The sequence below is a fragment of the Chinchilla lanigera genome, unplaced genomic scaffold (genome assembly GCF_000276665.1).
Source record: "Chinchilla lanigera isolate Chin_1 unplaced genomic scaffold, ChiLan1.0 scaffold00110, whole genome shotgun sequence".
Lineage (NCBI taxonomy): Eukaryota > Metazoa > Chordata > Mammalia > Rodentia > Chinchillidae > Chinchilla > Chinchilla lanigera.
In genome coordinates this window covers 3,812,053-3,821,627 of record NW_004955511.1, presented here as the reverse complement: position 1 = coordinate 3,821,627, position 9,575 = coordinate 3,812,053, and positions in this window count along the sequence as shown.

Here is a 9,575-nt window from a genome sequence, read left to right as displayed (position 1 = left end):
TTTCCTTTTGGGCAGTTTCTTTCCCTTTCATGATATCTCTTGTACCTTTTGGGTCTTATTTACTCTTTCAGTTTCTCACACTAGGGAGACAATAAGATGTTTACACATGTGGGTCTGATTTATTTCACTTATAAGTATGGCCTCTAGTTGCATCCATTTACCTATAAAATCCTCCAGTTTATCTTTTTTATAGCTGAGTAATATTCCATTGTATAAAAATACCACATCTTTTTTATCCATTCCTTGGTTGATGGGCATTTGTGCTGTTTCCAAGATTTAGCTATGACAAATTGTGCTGCTATAAATCTGGGTGCACATATATCCCTGTAGTATGATGTTTTCAATTTTTCTGGGAAAACACCCAGAAGAGGAATAGCTGTTGGTGGGACTGTAGACCGTATAACCACTGGAAGTCAGTGTGGAGATTCCTCAAAACACTAGGCTGTCCATGGTTTTAAACTGCTAAACTTATGCTAATTTATTCTGCAGCAATAGGAAAGTAATAAACCTCATGCACTTTATTTTGCTTCTCTGTAACAGCGCACCCTCCAAACATCAGGCAGCTAATGTGCAGAGGAAGTCATGCTGAGGAAGTCATTATTTTTCTTAAAGTCTCTATTTCATTCAGGAGGCAGTCACTGAACAGCCATGGGAAGCCAGGCGCCATTCTAGGTGCTGACTGAAGCTTGAATGCTGGAGAGTTGAGTCTCAGAAGACCTCCAAGAGGAACACGCAGCCCACACAGTCAGCATCTGAGCCAGACTGGCGTGGGCTAACAGTGAACGCAAAGGGATGGCTGATTTTTAAAAACGTACTACTCTCAAAGACGTATCGCTATTACTGCCCCCCAAGTCAACCACTCCCCTCACTTTGAACACAGCGATTCCCTCATTCTCGCCACCTTCTGAAGCAGCTCTGGCATCCTCTTCCCTGAGTGTCTGGTTCCACTGACCAGGCTGCCTCACTGTTCTGGATCCATTCAAAACGTTTACCCTCATGGTCGTTTTGATTTGGGCGAAAGTCCAGAAGTGGCCTGGTGCCAGATCTTGTGAATAAGGTCCGTGAGGACACGGTGTAATGTTTTTATAAGTCTGCCTTCCCATTGGATGACGCTCTGTAGAAGCATTCACTGGGTTTTTTTTTTTTTTTTTTTTATATAATCACCTCTTGTAAGGACACTCCAAAAGGAGTACTCCAGAACTGCTTCAGAAAGCAGCAAGAGTGATGGGATGAGTGTGTTCAAAGTGAGGGGGCGGAGCTTAAGGGGAATTCCTGGCAATGTGTCTTTTACTGGAATACAGTTTTTTAAACTGTAAACATTGTATATTTTGGTCACACTCCATAAGCAGCTGAGCCCACCAGCAACCTGACAACGCTTACAGATTTCACCACAAGACAGAGGGGCGTGTGAGGCCTGGGAGTCGGAATCACTTAGGGCAGTTCAGGAACTGGGAAGGGTTGAATGAGTAAAAGTCATGAAATCAAAAATAGATTCACTGAGAGTTGCAAAATAGGAGAACAGGAAGTTTTTGGCACAGAGAAATTTTAGAGTTTGAGATTTTGGAAGTAAGCATTTTCCCATCATCTGAGGAATGGAGCAGCCAAATCATGTGGCTTAGGGCGGTGCGGGGGTTCTCGGGGGAGAGAGAGGTCAGTGACTTCAGAAGAGCTCCAGCCTGGAAGCCAGCAGCTATGTGTGTGGCTGCCGCTGCATCACACATAGGGCCCTTAACACAGGCAAGCTAAGTAAGTGCGACTGGAGAAGCCCACGGCAAAACAAAACAGTCACAGTGTGGGAAAATCAGTCTGGAATTTCTTCCTGCGTTACTGAGCTTAAAGTTTGGCCTTGCAGAAAGACAGTCAGCGGGTGACAAGACGTCATCGCTGGCCAGACCGAGCCAGGTGCGGTCGCTTCTAAGCTGATCTCAACCATGGGTGATGAACTTGATTTTCTTTTTTTTTTGGTTTTTCTCCGGTACCGGGAACCGAACTTACGACCTTGCGCTTGCCAGGCAGGCGCTTTTGCCACTGAGCTAAATTCCCAGCCCCTGGGTGATGAACTTGAGAAGGCTGATGTCTTAAGGTTTTAGTCAAAAATATAACAGAGATAGTGTCCGGAAAGAAGCTGCTGTTGGGGATGTCTCAACCTGGCAGAGAGAATTTCACGATGAATTTTATATTTCAGTACTAATCAATAAAAAGGAAATCGTTGATGATCTACGTCTGTCCTCTCCTCGCTTCCCCTCTCACTTCCCCAAAGCACCAACATCGACAGAAGCGTCTCTGATGGGTCTAGAATTTCGTGGCCTCTCCCCGACAGAGCCCTTCTCCCCATCTGGGCTCCAGCTGTGCAGCCCTCTGCAGAGATGTTCACCAGCCTGACCGCTGCCTCACCACAGCTGCCTTTCCCTGAAATTGAACTCTGCCAGCAAGATGCTCCTTGTATGATCAGGCAAGTCCAGGGGGTGGGGCTTTCCCCCAGCTGTATCGTTTTCAGCTCTGTGTTAAGGGACAGTGAGTGCAGTGTGCCGATGCCTGAGAGACAACTGGATGGGTGATTCCCAGGGGCTCCGCACTCTCCCAGAGTTCCTGCCTCAGAAAGGTTTTTTGTTTTTTGTTTTTTGTTTTTATTTAAAAGGAAGACGTTTAAAGAAAGCCTTAGGGTGGACTTGCCCAGCAGGGGATAGCGCAGCTCTGTGGCTTCCCACAAGAGCCGCTACTCTTCCCGGCACTTGGAGCAGGATCAAACGCTTGGATTCCCCCGAAGAACACCCAGCAGGCACTGTGTGTGGACAGCCGCAGATGCCTGACAGATGTGGCCCGGCGTCTATTTTCTAGGTTTTGCCGCACTGATTTATGGATCTATTCTGAGGCTGAGAAAAACATTTCAGAGAATGCTTTCTCCCACTTACCCTGGACCCAGCAAAATAAATAAACTTTTCCACTATTTCCAATGAGCAAAAACAGCTATTTATGAAGACAGACAAAGCCAGCTTGAAGCAGAGAGGTAGCAGCCTATGCCTTTGTCCTCCGTGTCTCTGCGTCCCGCTTGAGGCCCCCATCTCATCCTGATGCCGGCTTCTGTCCTCCCGTTACTCCCACCTTTGTTCTACCACTGTGCGGCCCTTCCCTGGTCTTTGCGTCCGTCTCCTGACGTATTCCAGCCTCCTCGGCCTCCAGAATTACTTCTCGTGACACTGACCACTGCTGCTGCGCCTGCCTTGTCCCTCTCCCCTCTCCTGCAGCTGAGCTGGCCTGGTACTTTCACATGCTCCCGAGCCCTGTTCCGGAGGCCCCAACTGTAGATCGCAGGGCGCTCCAGCATTCTGATGGAGCCGGGGTTGGAGACCACGCCTCCTTTCCTTCTTGCCACAGCCAATGGTCTTCTTTTCCCCTATTTTTCGTCTTTGATTTCCCCAAACATCGCTGGGCAGGGCAAGGGATTTAGGACCCTGACAAGCGAGTTACGAATGAATATTCTTGAGTGGGAAAACCATGTGGTTGGCTCTGTCAGCCCAATTATATCAGTGATCAGGTCTGTCAGGAGGAAGGCCAAGGCGAGAGTCTAAAGGTAAAACGGTGCGTAGAAAACAGCAGCTCATGCACCACAAGGTTTCTGACCTCCCATCCCCAAAATTGCGTAGTGGTGGAGTGAGCACGAGAATAAGCATCACTGATTCTGTTAACAGTGTTTGAAATAACCAAGAAAAAGAGGGGGGAGAGACAGGGAGAGAGAGAGAGGGAGAGAGGGGAAGGAGATGGAGGGAGAGAGGGGGAGATGGACAGAGGGAGAGAGGGAGAGAGGGAGACAGAACTGGAGTAGAACCCCAAAGCTTTCACACTGAACTACATTCACAGCCCTTTTGTCATTATTTTATTTCATTTTATTTTTTTGAGTAGGAAGAATTTATTGAGAGGAAGAATTTATTGAGAGAAAGCAAAGCTCCTGTCTGAGAGGGACAGAAGGGGACCTGGAAAATGGGTTGCCCCTATGACTTTTTAAATTTGTAGGTAGGATCTCACTAAACTGCCTAGTGTCCCAGGCTGGGCTCAAACTAACAATCCTCCTGCCTCAGTCTCTCAGAGGGATTACCGCACTGGGGTTACAGGTGTGCACCATCACTCCTGGCTGAGAATCCTTTTGGAAGGAGGGAGGAAGGGAAGAACCAGTCTTCTAGCGTTCCACCTTTCATGCCTCTCACCCTGCAGTAAGGAATTAGGGACCAAGGGTTTTTTGCGGTTGGGTTTCTGTTCTATTTTCAAGGGAAGATTTAATTATACACAAACTAGTGCATCCGCCATGGAGATCCCCGCCCCCGTGTCGGGCCTTAGAGAGCTCGGCAGTGAAGGCGGAAGGCCACAAGCTGGGAGTGGGAGCAGGGTGGTCATTTGCTCGGCTTTACAGTGCCTGACTCTGGCCTGGCAGAAGAAACGCTGGTGTGGCAGTGGGTGGAGCAAGGAACAGGAGCAGATTTTCCTCATCTGATGGACTTCAGGAGCTGCCAGCATCCGCAGGGTGCGGCCGCTGTCTCCCACAGGTCCTGAAAGAAGGCACCTGGTCCTGTGGGGTGAAACACTGGTCACCCCCCTGAGACACAGGTACATTCAAACCTTTCCATGTTGGACATTTAATATATCAAAAGCAAGGGACGTACTGGAGGGGAATCTTGCCCTAGTTAAAACAACCAAATGTTTTTGCTTTAAACTCCCTGCCCATTAATCTTCTGAAAAATGAGTGCTACCAGGTATTGCTTTTCCTCATTGCCCCACTCTTTTCAAGTCTTTATGGGGATCCCAGAGGACTGAGGGGAACTTGGTTCAAGCTTCGTTTTTACTTGGTTTTTACTCCAAGATCGCTGCGTGATCTTCTGCCAACTACGTCTTCAAAACACCATCTTCTCATCTGAAAGTGCAGTTAAGGATGCTTTTCTTTGGGAGAAGCTTTGAGGACGTTGCAAAATAAAAGGTGCCAGAGCCCAACCCAGGGACAAATGTCAGTACCTCTTGGCGCACCTCCTCTTCCTCTTTACTGCACAAAATTAGAATTTCAGGATGTTGAGGAACCCATTAAGTTCAGTTAATCCACATTCTTCTACATCTTAAACACTTTCCTTCTCCAGTGTACTATTTCAAATGCACCTCCACTGATGGGGAACTTACTTCTTTGGAAATCCATTTTACCTTTGGGCTATACTATTGTTTCTCTCCCCGCACTTCTCTGAAATTTCCACTCATTCATTCCTAATTCTAGCCCTGAGAATCACTCAGAAAGGTTCTATAAAATATCTATGGCTTTACAAAGTTAATTGCTGTTGTCTGGAATTGTTAGCTATTTATGGAGCCGAAAACCAGTCTTGGACTTCATCGATGCTGGGGAGATCTTACTGAAACCAGCTCAGTGATCGAAAGCAGGGCCAATGGAAACTGACTCTACACAGATGAGGCTGGCGTCCTCGTTACCCGTGAGCCCAGGCAGCCAGCCAAGCCACCCCCGGGGTGCCCTCTGGGACATCTCATTCCCCGCTGGTACATGGGAGGGACCCACTGTACCTGGGAGAGAGCTGCCCAGCCTTCCTTTAAAGTTCCCACAAGTCCTTCTCTTGGTGGCCACTTTCACATAGCTACACCCAAACCTTATTTGCGTCTTTGGTCAAGCCCTGTGGTCTAGGCGCTAACAGAGACGGGCCCTGTTCTTGCTCCAAGCACCTGAGCTTAGCCATCAGCTGAAAGCAGAGTTTAAGGTGTAGTAGGCGAGTCTGCCCTTTACCCTTCCATGGACCAGTTCCTGAGTCCTGGAACCACTGAACAGAAGCGTAAGAGAGGCCCAGAGGCGGGGCCGGCAGCATCCTGTCCTGTGGCTCCGACTGTAATGAACAGGCTGACTTACCTACTTTGCATTCTGAGAAAATTTCCTTTCTCAATGAGGTTTCTACGATTTATAAATGGAAATAGGAAGGAAGAAAAGTGAACCAGAAAACACCCGTCTTAGCTAACACCATGAAGGCATTTAGAGAAGGTAGTAGATTAGGATTCAGAGAGGCAGAAAATTTTTCCTAAGTTCACACAGTAAAAAGACAGTAGAAATAGGGCTGGAAGCAGCATTTTTTTAAATTTGAAGTTGCTCCTTTTGGTGCTATTGTAGACTCATGGGTGATTGCAATTGTGAATCTGCAGAAAAATTAAAAAATGAAAAGAAACACTTCCAAATTGTAATCATTTGGGGGTCTCTTTAGTTACCTTTGAGGATCCAGGCTTTAGAATGAGACAGAGTAGAAATACACCTGAAGAATAAAATATAGATTCTACTTTCACCCCTGATATCAACCAACTCTAAAAATATTGACCTGTTTTGGCTTTAATTTCTATTCTCTGATATGGAGAAAGTCTAGACTAGTTCACTTTAGCTCTGACATTTTATTATTTTAACATTTTAGATATATTCTCAGAAGTCTTTGGATGTATATTCAGTACTTAAAATAGGGCCAATCCAGTGATTTTAGGATTAGGATAAACTTATGGTGTTCTATATAGTAAGTACTTCATACCAGTTTAAGACAGTGAATACAACATTCACTGGGCATCTGAAATGTTCTGGACACTCTGGTAGAGGGGGAAGAAATGATCAATATAAACAACAGATTGCTTTTTCTCCTGTCAGTCCTTGTTGGTTTCCTGCACCAGGCCCTACAGAACCCTCTGAGCTGTAAGTAGACTGCACCTGATAGACATCACTTGTTTGGGACTTGCAATATTGGAGCTTCATCCTCTTTATCTTGTACTTACTGTACAACTGTTAAAATGTAAATAGACTTGTCAAGGCCGAGGGTAGGAAAAGCTTTTATAATCACGTTCAGCATTCAAAGTCCAGATAACCAGTCTAGTCCAGGCAGCTGGTGTGGGAGAAGGGTCGTATCTATTACAGTTATGTTTGTAGTGCAGTCCTGTCAGCTATCCAGACCTACGACCCAATTAGCATCTTGATTGTCCTAACCCAGGTGTGCGTAGGCAGCAGGGGCAGTGGACAGCAGATCCTGGGTTAGTGTTGGAAAGACCTAGTTCAATCCCGGCAGTGCTAATCACTGGATCAGTAGTTAATGCGACTCTATAAAACTTGGCATAGGGCTGGGGATTTAGCTTAGTGGCACAGCACCTGCCTGGCAAGCACAAGGTCGTGAGTTCGACTCCCGGTACCAGAAAAACAAACAACCAACCAAACAAACTTGGCATAAATTATTTCATGGAATCCTCACACTCCATGGGATAATCCTACTATTGCCTCCATGTTCTGGGTAAGGGAAATCACAGGAAGAAATTTAAGAGAGCTATGTCAGTGTGCCCAAGGCCCCCTAACCAAGGACTACGCTATGTCAAAACCTGTTTTGGATGATCACAAACAGGATCATGGATGTGAAGATGCTGCACAAACTCAGAAAGAGTATAAAAATATCCGGCCGTGAACCACGGAAATAAATACAAATTACTATTGTAAGGAAAGGTAGTGTATGTCACGTAATCAGTCCTATATCTTTATATCCAGATGATTCAGGTTGAATCGATCTGATTATCTACAGAGTAATGTGATAAAATCATTGGCAGCTAACAGTAATCACTCTCTCAAAAGGTAATAGGATAAACATCACCTATCTGTGGTTGATACAGAGAAGAATCATGATGAGTCTTGCTAAAATGTGTCTTTGACTGCAGCCATTAATGCGCAGAAATAAGGGAGGAGGGCATTCCTGGTTGCTTGGCCACAAATGCAGTTTCTCTTATACCGCTAATCTCAGGCAACATCAGTTTCTAAATCTACCTGTCTTGAGTCAAAATGCCATTTCTGTGTGGCTTCGGGAGGAAATTGCTGGTCTTTTTCTCAGTTGTCTTTCACTCAGTCACCTTTTATGTTACTTTCACACATCTGTCTCCCTCTCAGTTATTTTACGTTGCACATAGGTAACGTGCAAGGAACACGTTAGAAAGAAAGGAACAGACTTTAAAACAAACAAACATAAGATGTTCATATTTTCCCTCTGGCTAATTAGAGAAAGGTTAAACTCCTTAACATGACATTTAAGCAAAAAATATTTGTTGAACATCTACTGTGTGCTAGGCACCTTTAGGTGGCTTGGAATACTTCAATGAACAAAAGAGACAAAAAAAATCCCTAAAAATACCAGCCTTTGTTAAACTTATGTCCAGTGAAGGGAGAAAAATCAGCAAGTTGACTATGAGGTGTGCTCAAAATGTTTATACTTAAAAATCTATTACAGTAAAAGACACATTGCGATGAATCGCTTCAAAACACTTCCCCTCACTTCAAACACACTTGTTCCACGATCTCGTCACTTTTCTGAAGCAGGCCTAGAAGTCCGCTTTTGTGAGTGTCCTTACTAGGTGTAATAAAAAATACAGTGAATGCTGCCGAGCACCATCCAATGGAAAGGCAGGCGTGTAAAGACATGGTGGTGTGCCCTCACTCATCTTGTTCATCAGATCTGGCACATGTGACTTCTGGACTTTCCCCAGAGTCAAAATAACCATGAAAGGTAATCATTCTGCAGTGCAGCCGAAGACACTCATGAAAGAGAACTTTCAGAACTGCTTCAGGCAGTAGCAAGAACTATGGGATAAGTGCGTTGAAAGCAAGGGAGAGTATTTCAAGGGGGATTAACAGCAACAAGTCTTAAACTGTAGTAAATCTTTAAAATTTAAACATTCACTGTATTTTTTATCACACCGTATATGTGCAATGTTATGAATACTAGTGAGAAAACAGGGAAGCTTAAAGAAATAGAAGTCCAGGAGGAGAAAGAAGGACAAAGTTAAAAGTGAATATCCTAGTGTATGCAATTATATATATCAGTATGTATGAGAAACAAGCAAATGTCTTTGTCATCTCTGCTTTTAAAGATTTTTCACAATTTGTTCCCTCCCCATTGTCTCAAGCTCCTCCTGCTCTACCTTCCCCTAAACCTGTCCAGCTTGTGTTCCTGTCTGTCATGAATATTTCTTACTCCCTGCGAACACTACGCTCCCTGAGCCTTTGCAAATGCTTCCCCTTGTTCAACACAAGCCCCCTCCCAACCCTTTCACACACCACACTTTCCTCCTGGTAACTCCTGACCCATCTTTGGAATCTTCCTTAAACAGATCTTTCTGAAAATGTCACCTTGTGGGTCCAGTCTCCAGTGGATTGTGTGAATGCTTTCTTATAGTGCTTGTCCCGCAGTGCTAACAGGGTACCCCTTTTTGTCTGTCTCATACACTTATATTGAGGATTTTTTGTGGAGGGGGAGGGGTACCGGGAATCCCCTTGTTCAACACAAGCCTTTTTTTTTTTTTTAACTCAGGACCTTGCACTTGCCAAGTGCTTATGCCACTGAGATATAACCCTGGTCCTATATATCGAAGATTTTGAACTTAACAATGTTTTATTAATTTCTACATCATCAGCAGCTACCTCTATCAAACACATAGCACGTGATGATCGATCAATTAATAACACTTAATTTTAGCCAAAAGGCTGAGAAGCAATGGTCAGTTAATAATATTTGCCTGTGAAGAGCATCAGAATTTCA